The 13,446-nt window shown below is 40.4% G+C and overlaps 1 protein-coding gene and 1 pseudogene across 16 annotated transcripts in view; one reads left to right on the plus strand and one right to left on the minus strand.

Annotated features, from left to right (window-relative positions):
* LOC26536134 (protein CEPU-1) overlaps nucleotides 1–13,446 on the plus strand; it is a 427,226-nt gene that overhangs the window by 171,112 nt on the left and 242,668 nt on the right. The window lies entirely within an intron of this gene.
* On the minus strand, nucleotides 5,998–9,549 carry LOC120320620 (annotated as a pseudogene).

The raw sequence follows: 13,446 nt of genomic DNA on the forward strand, positions 1-13,446 counted from the left end.
CATTATTTTTAATAATTCCCAACACAACCCTTTGACTTGGAATTTAATTCAAATTCGGTCGTCTAACTCTAAAAGTGGAAGTGGAACAAGAAAACTAAAATAAAATAAATCATTAAGTTCAAAGGCAACTACCAACTAAAAATCAACATTTAAAACAAGAGAGAACGCTATAGTCGAGTTCCCCGACTATCTGATACCCGTTACTCAGCTAGTGTAAGTGCGAAGGACAGTTTTTGGCGGTTTGTGGGCGTTAGAGTGGGCGTGGCAAAAAGTTTTTTGGCGAAAAGATAGAAATTTACAAGACTAATACAAAAATAAAAAAATAACAAAACATTTTTCAAAAGTGTGGGCGTGGCAGCTTTGGGCGGTTTGTGGGCGTAAGAGTGGGCGTGGCATAAAGATTTTTTGCAAGTCGATAGAAATTTTCAAGACCAATATAAAAATAAAAAAATATTAAAACATTTTTCAAAAGTGTGGGCGTGGCAGTTTTGGGCGGTTTGTGGGCGTTAGAGTGGGCGAGGCAAAAAATGTTGTTGCAAATCGATAGAAATTTACCATACCAATACAAAAATGAAAAAATATCAAAACATTTTTCAAAAGTGTGGGCGTCGCAGTTTTGGGCGGTTTGTGGGCGTTAGAGTGGGCGTGGCAACATGAATCGACAAACTTGCGCTGCGTCTATGTCTCTGGAGTCTGTGTGCTTAGTCTCAACTTTCTAGCTTTTGTAGTTCCTGAGATCTCGACGTTCATACGGACAGACAGACGGACAGACGGACGGACAGACGGACATGGCCAAATCGACTCGGCTATTGATCCTGTTCAAGAATATATATACTTTATATGGTCGGAAACGCTTCCTTCTGCCTGTTACATACTTTTCAACGAATCTAGTATACCCTTTTACTCTACGAGTAACGGGTATAATTATATGTTAAGTTAAACAAACTTTTATATTCTAATAAGTGAAATCAAAATAAAAGAAAATTTAAAAACATTTTTAAAAAAACTTGTATACTGTAAAAAGTGAAATTAAAATAAAAATAAAACATTTTGACCAATTATTTCCGCACTACAAATCATGGTGCTGAACGATAACAACCTTGCCGAAGTCCGTCGGCAGCTAAAGGATATAATCCCAGTTAAGGGTGATCCGGAAACCCTCTATATTTTTGTAAGCAGAGTGGACTTTGTGATAACACTGTACCAAACTAAAAATGTGCGACAACATGTACCCTCAAAGCGAGATTAATTGCAGAACACCAAACACCAAACTACAAACTACTGGAGAACTTCAGGGAGACACCTTATAAAGGAAATCTGACGGCATTCTGCGAAGGGGCGAAATTACACCTAGAAAGTAACCAACCAGAATTTTCTATTTATCTTCAAGCAATTAAAGATTCCATTAAAACACTGATTAGAAAATTACCAATACAATTATTTACTATTTTGTCTCATCATGATATAACAGACTTACGATCGGTTATAACTATTGCACAAAGTAAGGGAACTTATGAAGAACATATTAATTTTGAATTGAATAAAATTCCGGAAATCCGAAAAATAAAAAATAAAAATAAATAAAAACTCAAATCCTCATCTTAATCCAAAAGTACATAAATTCAATACAATTACCCAAAATCAATATCCACCAAGTTATCCACAATATCCTCAACCCTTCCAACCTAATATTAATCATTTCACGCAACCTTTTAGACCCACCTATACACTGCAGATGCCTGTAGATGCCTACATGAACATACAACCCAAAAGACCTTTCCCACAACATTAAAATAAAATCCAAAATCCTTAAACAGCACATTTTAGAGGGTATATATACCCCCAACTACAACAACCCTCCACATCTAATAATACTAACTTTCAGATTAGTAAACGACCAAGACCATCGGACAGCGGACAAACCAAAATGTCTACTGACGAATTTAGATTTCAGGATGCGCACGAATACGAAGAATTTCAACCCAGTTATGTATTATAACCAACAGTATTATGACCAAAATCAATACCTTGGGTTCACTAACGAAGGGCAACAACAGGTACAACCCGACCAAATTAACGACGAGCAAAACCAAAATATTTTAGAACCAAACGAAAATTTTCAGTTAACAGCCCGGACATCACGAATACATAGAAATAGCATACAAAGGTTACACATACAAATGCCTAATAGACACAGGATCTACGATAAATATGATCAATAAAAATATATTTTGTTTTCCTATTCAAAGTTTGAAGTTTCAACATCAAATGGCTCTATTACGTTAAAGAGTTTGATTATCTTAACCAGCAATAGTATTTTTAATATGAATCAACCATTATAATTCTCTTATAAATCTTATAATTACAATATGCTAATTGGCAGAAAAGTGTCGAAAAATGCACAAGAAAATTAATAAAATACAAAAATAGCACAGTTACTCTTTTTGACAAAACATATAAGTTAATTAAAGAAACTTAAACCAAATAAAAATTCAGGCCAGGATTCAATACAAAAAAGAGATTTTTTACTGCTTTGATTAGATCATCTTAATCAGGAGGAAACCTTTAAGTTGAAAGATTTATTAAATAAACTTAAAAATCTTCAATATAGAGAAGGAGATAAACTAACATTTACAAATACCATTACACATATACTTAATACAACACATTACTCCCCAATTTTTGCAAAACAATATCCACTTGCTCAAACGCATAAAATTGAAGTCGAAAACCAAGTACAGGAAATGCTTAATCAGAGATTAATTAGGGAAAGTAATTCGCCATACAACAGTCATACATGGGTAGTACCAAAAAAACGGATGCTTCTGAATAAATTAAGTATAGAGTAGTAATAGATTAAAGGAAACTTAAAGAAATAACTATCCCTGACATATATCCAATATCAAACATGGACGAAATCCTTGGTAAATTAGGAAAATGTCAATATTTCACAACTATTGATTTGGCAAAGGGATTTCACCAAATAGAAATGGACCCAGAATCAATATCTAAAACCGCATTATTCACCAAAAGCGGTCATGACGAATACATTCGAATGCCATTTGGCCTCAGGAATGCGCCCGCTACCTTCCAAAGGTGCATGAATAATATCCTTTGACTTTTGCTTAACAAACACTGTTTGGTGTATTTGGATGATATTATAATTTTATCCACATCCCTTAGTTAACATTTAAATTCACTACAGCTAGTTTTTTTAAAACTCGCAGAAGCAAATTTAAAATTGCAGCTGGATAAATGTGAATTCCTAAAAAAAAAAATAGTTTTCTTAGTCACATAGTGATGGGTTGTAGGGGGCTGCTGTCCTGGAATTTTCCAAATATGCTGAAATAGAAACACTCGAAGAAAAGCAAACACTAGACTTTTCGTAATTGCGCGGGCGCGACCGGGCGAAATTCGGCGAAATTAATTTTGACACTGGTGCTTATTCTAATTAGTTAGGCTGTCCAAAGGAGTCCTTGGAGACTTTGTGGTGAAGAGCGGGAGAGCGTAAGAGGGAGCGGAGAGCGGGTGACAGTCCAAACCCCGTAACTTGGACATTCCGCCCCCCTTGCAATCACTGGGGTTGCAACATAGCCATCCTACGGCAGGCTGCAGGCACCGGACACGATCCACCCAAAAACAGTTTTCTGAGCGACCGGCATTCCCTCGTCGAAGGTCAGGAATCCGGATTGGATAACCTTTGGATAAACATCTGCTCCTAAGACCATGGAGACGGTAGCAGGCCGATGGAACTGGTCATCAGCCAGCATTATGTCTCGGAACTTGGACACCACTGTGTCGCTCAATGCCCGGACAGGTGTGCGGATCCGCACACTGGGCTCGATCTTGAGCACGACCTCCAGCTTAGTGTCCGCGTCGATCCTGGAGCGAATCGTCGACCTTCTCGTCGCCAACATTGGTCATCGGAAGCCTAAGGGCGGCGGAAACGTTGGGACGAGGCCGAAGCTGCTTCCCGGGTTGGCACCGGTTGGAGACGCGAGCGCGCTTGCGACCGCGACAACGAGCTAACCTGCTCGTGCATGTGGAGCAGCGTGTGGTGGGATCGGTCGCACTTCTTGCAACGATCACCGCTTCGGCAGTCTCCCGTGGAATGCTCGTGAGCGAGGCAATTGGCGCAGTATTTGTTAATGAGGACTGCTCGCAGACGCTTTTCAGCGCTGAGCTTTAGGAACCTCGCGCACTTCCGAAAAGGAAGGATACCGCGGCAGACTCGGCATCGAATACCTCGGGTACGTCTGCTCTCCAAGCCACGAGCACTGCGTGCGTTTTGTTGACGAGGGACCATGCTGCGCGTAGTTGAATGTCGAAAGGATATCGAAAACGAACGTTTAACAACTCTGGACGTTTAACAACTGCACGTGCAGTACGGATATTTACTACACGGACGTTGCCGTCGGCTCCTGGGAAAACAGACTCAATTCTGCCGAGCCGCCACTCATTAGAGGGTAAGTTGTCGTCCTTGATGACGACCATGTCATCGATGCGGAGATTTTTGGACGGGGCCTTGTGGAGTTCTTTGAGGTACTCTTCTTTCCATAGCACACGGAACTGCTGATGGAGAGCTTTCAAATGCTGCCACCGATTAAGAATGGATTTCGATTCTCCCTTTACTTCGGGTTCCACCGTGGACATAAGGGGTCCCCCGGCAAGGAAATGACCTGGCGTCAGAGCCAGCAAATCTGTCGGATCCTCAGACATAGGAGAGAGCGGCGTGGAGTTAAGGCACGCTTCTAGTTTTGCCAAGGGCGTGGAGAGCTCTTTGAAAGTGTATTTTCGTGTGGCAGTGCATTTGTAAAATAGCGTCTTAAAACTTTTTACGCCTGCTTTCCAAAGGCCTCCCATATGGGGTGCCCCCGGAGGAATAAATTGCCATTGCATCTCTTGATGACTATAGGCATTCGTCACCGACTCTTTTACGGCTTGAAGGAAATCGCGGGAAAGCAGGGTGGGAGCGCCAACAAAGGTTTTGCCATTGTCTGACTGGACTTAACGTGGACACCCTCTTCTGGATACAAAACGAGCGAAAGCGGCAAGAAACTTTTCGGTCGTTAAGTCAGATGTAGGCTCTAAATGGATGGCCTTGGTGGAGAAACAAACAAAAACTAACACATACCCCTTTGTAATAAGACATGCTCTTCCCGTATAGTTCTTTATATCGAACGGACCGGCGTAATCCATGCCAGTATACGTGAACGGTCGGGAGAACGATGCTCTTTCTTTGGGCAGGACACCCATCAGTTGGCTTTGCAACCGCTTTTTGTGGATCACACATACTTTGCAAGAATTTACTACTGCTTTTATCAGGTTCTTAATTCTCGGAATACAGTATTTCGACCGAATGAGGCGCACCATTAACTGGTTACCACCATGGAGAGTTATGCGATGAGTGAAATTCGCAAGGAGGCGAGAAAGCTGGCAGCTATACGTTAGAATCACTGGATGCCGTTCATTGTATTGAATGCTTTCGGAAGCCGCCACACGGCCGCACGCCCTGATCAGTCCTTGCGGATCTAGAAACGGGTTCATGCTTAGGATGGCACTTGAACTTGGCACTGGACGCTTTTCACTTAGGCATTGATATTCCACTGGGAATTCTCTGCGCTGAGTGTTCGAAATTAGAAACCGATCGGCGGCGGCGATTTCAGTGGCCAGCAAATGCACATCAGATGGAGATGTCTGCTTCCTGCACCGCTGAATGAAGCGATGAACATAAGCAAGGACCCGTAGAGCTTTCTCAAGCTTGGAGAAACTCTTCAGAAGGAGCTTTTGCGAGATGGGCTTTTAGAGCACGCTTCTCCAGGTCGGTTACCGGAGCGTTGTCGACTTGAGTTGGCCAATGGTTGCGTGGATTTTGCAACCAAGTCGGTCCGTGCCACCATAACTGGCTATCGGCTAGATCTTGGAGAGAAACTCCTCTACTTGCCAGGTCTGCTGGATTATGCTCAGATTGAACATGAGACCAATTCTCTGTTTTTGTGGCCTGGGCGATCTTCGTCACCCTATTGGCTACAAATGATGTCCACTGGCACGCTGGCTTGCTTAACCATGCAAGCACTATCGTGGAGTCCGTCCAAAAGTAAAGTTCGGAGTTAATCGTAGGCATCTGCGGAATGATGGCTGCAGCCATTTTGGAAAGCAATAACGCTCCGCACAGCTCCATAATAGTGCTGCCCACTTCTACGCGGACATATATTGCCGCCCCATAAGCCTTTTGCGATGCATCGCAAAAGCCATGATGCTCGACCTTGAAATCTGGATGAAACGATAGCCAGCGTGGAATGCGTATCTGCTCTAAAACCGAATAACTTTGGAGAAAATTAAGCAATCGCTGAAAAAGCTCATTTGGAATGTTTTCGTCCCACCCAAGCTCCTGCAGCCAAATCTCCTGCATGAAAATTTTAGATCGAACGATAAACGGCGCTAATCTGCCTGCAGGGTCGAACAATTTAGCAATTTGGGACAGGACTTGGCGTTTTGTAAAGGACGTTTCGATTGCCAACTCTGGCGGGACGAAGAAGAATTCGACCGACGGTTTTGCCAGTCCTTTATGCATCGATCTCGAGAAATTCAGTATTTAATAGATGGTTGCTCTGAATGGCCGCTAAAACTTCCTTTTGGTTGGAGGTCCATTTCCTCTATGGAAATCCGGCGGAATTCAGAGCGTCTCGGAGCTCTTGCACCATGAGCTGGCTTCTTCCGTGGAGTCCGCTCCGTCTAGAACATCATCCACATACATGAAATTTCGAATGACATTGCTAGCTTTTGGATGGCTGAGTTCTACGTCAGCTGCTAGCTGCTGCAGTACTCGAATGGCCAGGAAAGGCGCGCAATTGACTCCAAAGGTTACTGTTTTCAATTCGAAATCTCTGATTTCCCCTCTATTGTTACGGAAAAGTATTCGCTGGAATGGAGTGTGTTTGGTATCTACCCAGATCTGCCGATACATTTTTTTGATATGGGCGCTGAACACGTATCGCCACTTCAGAATTTGAATGGTCAAGTCGGACTGTAAGACAGGGCCAGCATGAAGGATATTATTTAAACTGGTACCATTCGATGAAGGGCTGGAGGCATTGAATACTACACGGAGTTTAGTAGTTACGCTTTCCGGTTTTAATAGGCGTTGCAATCATGGGTAGGAAGAACTTGTCACATGTGCTTTAAGTAGAGATATTTCTGGATCACCGAATCGTATCTCGCTTTCAAGGCCTCATCACTTTTTAGACGCTGCTCATTTTTTAAGAACTGAGCCAATGCGAAAGATCTAGAATGCCCTAGCCCGGAACCGATATGTTCTGGGTCGCGAAAGGGCAGAGTAACGACATATTTGCCGCACTCGTTTCTCGTTTCTTGAAGGAAGTTCTTCTCGCACATGGAATCGGATTCTTTTACCAACTTTGTTGGTATATTCTCCACCTCCCAAAATTTTGTGAGTAGTTTGTCCAGTGAATTATCGTACGCGTGGGAGATCTGTGTCGAAAAGGAGGAAATTCTGCTTTGGGCTGAGGCTGACACTGGCCCAGTTAGTACCCAGCCGAAAATGGTCTTTTGCCTCAAGAGAGAGCCACAGATGTTGGTTTTTGCTCCACTCAGAAGCACCGAAGGCAGAATGTCGGCTCCGATAAGGACATCTATTTGTGCGCTCTCATAGAATTTTGGATCTGCCAGTGGAAAATCGGGAAGATCCCGAAGGAAATTTTGCGGAATTGGCTAGGAAGGCAGATTTCCGGCTAGTTGAGTGAGGACATAGGCCGTCGTCTCCAACTGCAACGCGGGCCTAGTCGGAGATCGGATGGTGAAACTGCAGAGCTTCTTGGACTGAGCAGCTAATGTTTGGTTTAAGCCCGAGACTTGGGCTTGAACCACCTGGAATGGCAATCTAATTAGATTAAACAGTCGATCGGTTATGAATGTCGCCTCTGATCCGGAGTCGATCAGGGCGCGTGCCTTAAAGTTAGTGCCAAAATGGGAAATATTGATTATGGCAGTGCCAAGAAGAATAGCTCTTGAGCACGTGGCGAAATAATTTTGAACACCGGCTTGCTCATTTGGAACGAAATTGGCCTGATTAGCGGAAATTGGCCTTGCAGGATTTGAAGGGCTTGAATTGCTGGAAAAGAAGTTGTTTCGGTTGTTCGGTACAACCGAAATTTGGAGAAAACGCGGACATACACGGACAGGATGGTTTTCCTTGTTGTACAAGTCGCAACTTTTCGATTTTGGAGCCACTTTCGTCTCATAGGAATTTAGTTTTCTAGAGGGCCCACTTGAGTTCATCGCTTTGGAGTGCGACTGACTTGGTACGGACGGTCTCACATCATCGATGGCCTCTAGGGTTCGATGACGTTCTGTGAGGAAGGTGTTCAGCTCTGCCCATGTCGGGATGTCGGCTTTCTTATGTAGCGACTGCTCCAATAAGTAGAGAGTTATCTTCGGGAGCTTGGATGAACACAGATATACCAGCAGGCAGTGCCAGTTCTCAGTGTTGATGCCTGACAGTTCTAAGGCAGTCAAGCAACCTTGAACAGTACTTTGCAGTACCTTTAAGGCCGCCCCAGATTCCTGTGGTATCGACTGCACATTAAACAGTATTTTCAATTGACTGTTTACCAACAATCGTTTATTTTCGAAACGCTCTATTAGGTTTTCCCACGCAGAGCGGAAACCCTCGTTGGTGAGAGGCGAAATCGAAACGATGGCATGCGCGTCGCCACTTGTTTTGGCATTTAAATGGAATAACTTTTCAACTGGAGTCAGCCGCGGATTATTGATATAAATGGCTGTGAAAAGATCCCGGAAAGTCGGCCAGCGAAGATAGTCGCCTGCGAAAACTTCTGTATCGCATGGAGGCAACCGACAGCCAGAGGAAATGTAGGCCTGGGGCGCAGCGTTCGCGGCTGGGATGGACTGAGACGAATTTATCAACGAGCTGGGCAACACACCTTTCATAGACTGAATAGCAATAACTGTATTTAGCCCTGAGAATAGGCATGTTGCCTGCTGCCGCTTCGCCTGCTGACACAAGGCACTCTGAGCAGTGGTCGAATTCCTTTTCAACCTTGTCCCATAGGGTTCGGACTTGGTCGCGACGGAGGCTAAGCATCGTGACGGTTGGAGCTGCGGATTCCGGAGTGTTGATTTGAGCCTCAAATTCGCTAAAGCGGTCAGAAACCGAAATGAATTTGGCTAGCGCTAGATCGGAAGCAGCCATATTTTTAGCTGTGCGCTGTACTGTGGCTTTGGATGGAGTAGCACAGTCGTCGGAAATCTGCGCAGGCGTTTTCACCGAAATGCTTGGTATTCTTGGACTCTTGGGCCCTTGTGGTGAAAAAATAGACCTGGGTTTGTCAGCGGACAATTTCTTCTTATCGTCCCCGATGGGCATAATCGAAGAAATACGAAATGGAAGGGAAGCCGTTTTTGAGCCCGGTCACACTTTTAAAAATATAGACAGATTGGACAGGTGACTCGGAGTGAACAGCGAATTGTATAAATGACCTGTGATTTATGGTAATTAGGTCCACCTGATTTACGGTTAGAACACTTGGAATGTGGAACACGGTGAAATAAAATGTTTATTAGAACGAAGAAAATTTTATTTTTTTGTTTACAACTGGAAACGGAGAAAATGGAATGTGGAATTGGAGTCTTTTCTCCGCGTTGTAAGTACTTCTAAAACAAACACAAATTAATATCCAAGCAATACAGGAAAAAATATTTGTCGGGTGAACCACTTGTATTTGGCGGTCGTATTATTTATTTATGGATCAAAAAAAAAAAATTGTCTTGTAGTCTTTTTAAAATTTTTTGAAAATTTAAAAAAAAATTATGTAATAAATATTGAAAAATTTATTTGTTATAAAAAAGAGAAAAAACCGCTTTTAATTTATTGCTTGGAAATTTATTTGGAAATTTACGGAAAAAATTGATGGAAAACAAAACGCCTTTTCCGCGTCGGCACTTGGAATACATTTTATTTGTTGTTTGGATTTGCCGACGGGAAACAATTTACACTGAGGTATATGTTTAAAAGGAATGCAGATAATATGCGCAATGTATGTCGGTAATATATGTGGATATAATATATGTTGATGTAATATATGTAATATATATGGATGTAGTATATGCAAATGTAATATATGCAATGTATATGGATGTAGTATATGTTGATGTAATATATATATGGAACTGGCGGGTAAATGTTTAATTAATATTTTATTTGGAATGGCCAGAGGGTATGTGTTGTTTGTTTCGTTGTTGTATTCTTCGATAGCAAAGCAAATTGTATTAAGTGGACTGTGGAGTTAAAGCAAAAATGTGTTGCGAAAAGAATTTGGCTTGCGTTGGACACAGTGAAACAAGAACAGCATTTTTGCCACTCTTGGCAGAGCTTTGGACTTCGAAATTTTCACTGAACTTGGAACAAATTATTTTCACATTTGGAATTTTGCACTTTTCGAACTGGATGCATATTTAATATATTCTGAAATTTGGAGTTAGAAATTTTCACAAATGAGGGTGAAAGGAGAACGGTGGGTAATATGGCGGCGCCCGTGAGAATGAATAAGTACTTTTCTTTAATTGCCTTTTGTCGGAGAAATCCGTTAGATTTGACAATAAATCTTACAGCAAATTGAACGAAATTGGATTTTCGAACCTTTTGCTGCAGACCGGCAAACTTGAAAATCCAGGTGATCTGGCTCGAATGGATCAAAAATGATGGGTTGTAGGGGGCTGCTGTCCTAGAATTTTCCAAATATGCTGAAATAGAAACACTCGAAGAAAAGCGAACACTAGACTTTTCGTAATTGCGCGGGCGCGACCGGGCGTTTGTTTATTCGGCGAAATTAATTTTGACACTGTTGCTTATTCTAATTAGTTAGGCTCTCCCAAGCGCATCGGAGACTCTGTGGTGAAGAGCGGGAGAGCGTAAGAGGGAGCGGAGAGCGGGTGACAGTCCAAACCCCGTAACTTGGACACATAGTAACCCCTAATGGTATAAAACCAAACCATCTAAAAATTAAAGCCGTAGATTCATATTCAATTCCAAAAATGGTAAAAGAGATCAGAGCTTTCCTTGGATTAACCGGTTATTATGGTAAATTTATCCCAAATTACGGAGACCAATGACCAAATGTTTAAAAAAGGAGCAAAAATAGATACACAAAACCTAGACTACATAGAAGCATTCAAAAAACTTAAAGCTTTAATAATAAGAGAACCAATTGTCCAATTACCAGATTTCGAAAAAAAAAAAATTTAACCACAGATTCCAATAATTTAGCCCTTGGGACAGTGCATTCTCAGAATGGTCATCCTATATCCTTAATAAGCAGATCACTTAATGAACACGAATTCAATTACAGTGCTATCGAAAAATAATTATTCATGTAGAAACATTTAAAAAAAAAATAAATTTTTTAGTAAAATTATTTTTTAAGGTAATTGAATATGATAAAGATCTTCTAAAGTGCAATGAATTCCTACCGTTATGTTTGGTTGTAAATATTCACTTTCTGGCGTATCATATTCGATTATATGTCGTGTCTTATCAAAAACTTTCAAATACTCATGCGTTGTATACCTCTCGTTGTTAATAACAGTTGTTGTTGAAACTGATTTAACGGTTTACAGGTCTCTTATATTACATTTAAAGTACATTAAACTACTTGCAGCAGAATGCTGTGTATTTTGATCTGAGCTTGATTGTTCTACTGTATATCGCTGTTTGTAATATTATTCAATCTTATTCGAGAAAATGCATCAGCAACGACATTTGTTGTTCCGGGCTTATATATTATTTTTGGGCGAAACTTTCTATGAAAGAATACCATCTTTTCATTTCTACGTTTGGGTTTTTATCCGAGATTGTAAAAGATAAAGATTGATGGTCTGTTTGTATTTCTATACCGACTCCATATAATTAATTTCTGAGATTTTTAAAAACGCAAACTATGGCTAACAATTCTTTTTTATTTGTGGCGTAAAGTAGTTCGGTTTTATTTAAAGTTTTAGATATGAAAGTAATTGGTTTATTATCCTGTGATAATACTGCTCCGATAGCTACATCTGATGCGTCTGTTGTCAAAGTGAATTTTTTGTTATAATCTAGTTGGACTAATTCTACGTGTGCTATTAAATTATCTTTAAGTTCGTTAAAAGCTTTTACAGCTGGTTCATTTAACTGTATTGAAATGTTGACATTTTCCTAGAAATTTTACCATTATCTCCTCCAAAGTATTTGGTTAAGGGTTTAGCAATTTATGCATAGCTTCGGACAAATTTTCGGTCATATTCAGTGAGGCCTAGGAAACTTCGAAGCTCTCTAATGTTTTGTGGAATCGGATACTTCATAATTGTAGAAATTTTTTCAGAATATAATATTATTAAATTAATTATTTGAATTAGATCAGTATAATGTAGTTTAATTGTATTTGAAAAAATTATGTCATCCATATACACATGACAAGTTTTTCCAACTTGTTCTCTTAATATATCGTCCATTGCTCTTGTAAATATTCTAGGGGCGTTTGTTAACCCAAATGGCATACGTAAGACGTTAAATTTCCCATTATTAATAGAAAAAGCTGTTTTTTCTATATCTGACTCTTTATTACAATTTGGTGGAAGCCTGATTCCAAAACCATTGTTGAGAAATATTTTAACTTTCCTAAGTTAGATAATATTACAGACGGGGCTTGAATTGTGTATCTGTCCGGTATTGTGCTCTCGTTTAATTTTTTATAATCAATAACTAGTCCATGTTTTAGAGTTCCATCTTCGTTTTGACCCTTTTTGGGTACTACTAAGACTGGTGAATTATAGGGGGTTCTACTAGGTCTTATAATTTGTTCCTTTAATATTCTATCGATTTCATTATTAACGAAATCTGAGACTAACATAGCATAAGGATATTGTTTGCTTCAAATTGCCCTGTCATTGTCAGTATTTATTTCTCTTTCGAATATCGGTTCGAAAAGGGATTTGCTAATTTATTTTAGAATTGTCCATTTCAATTTTAATCATAATTTTATTTCGAAATCTTTTAATTGATTTGAAATTATTATTAGATTATGAATTTTTTCTTTGTCGGAAAATTCAACGACAGCGTGTTAAGGATTGATCCCAAACTTTTCAATTGTAATTTGACGGAGCTAACATCGTCCTTTAATGGAAGAGTGTTATTTTCTTCAATTAAACGCAAATCGTTTTTCTCCTCATTGTCATAACACTCTAGTTTTTCTTTTTTCCATTATATTCCAGAAAACCTTTTTATACCCGTTTTTCGGAGAGTAAAAGAGTATACTAGATTCGTTAAAAAGTATGTAACAGGCAGAAGCGTTTCCGACCAAATGAAGTATATATATTCTTGATCAGGATCAATAGCCGAGTCGATCTGGCCATGTCCATCTGTCCGTCTGTCCG

The sequence above is a fragment of the Drosophila yakuba genome, chromosome 2L (genome assembly GCF_016746365.2).
Source record: "Drosophila yakuba strain Tai18E2 chromosome 2L, Prin_Dyak_Tai18E2_2.1, whole genome shotgun sequence".
Lineage (NCBI taxonomy): Eukaryota > Metazoa > Arthropoda > Insecta > Diptera > Drosophilidae > Drosophila > Drosophila yakuba.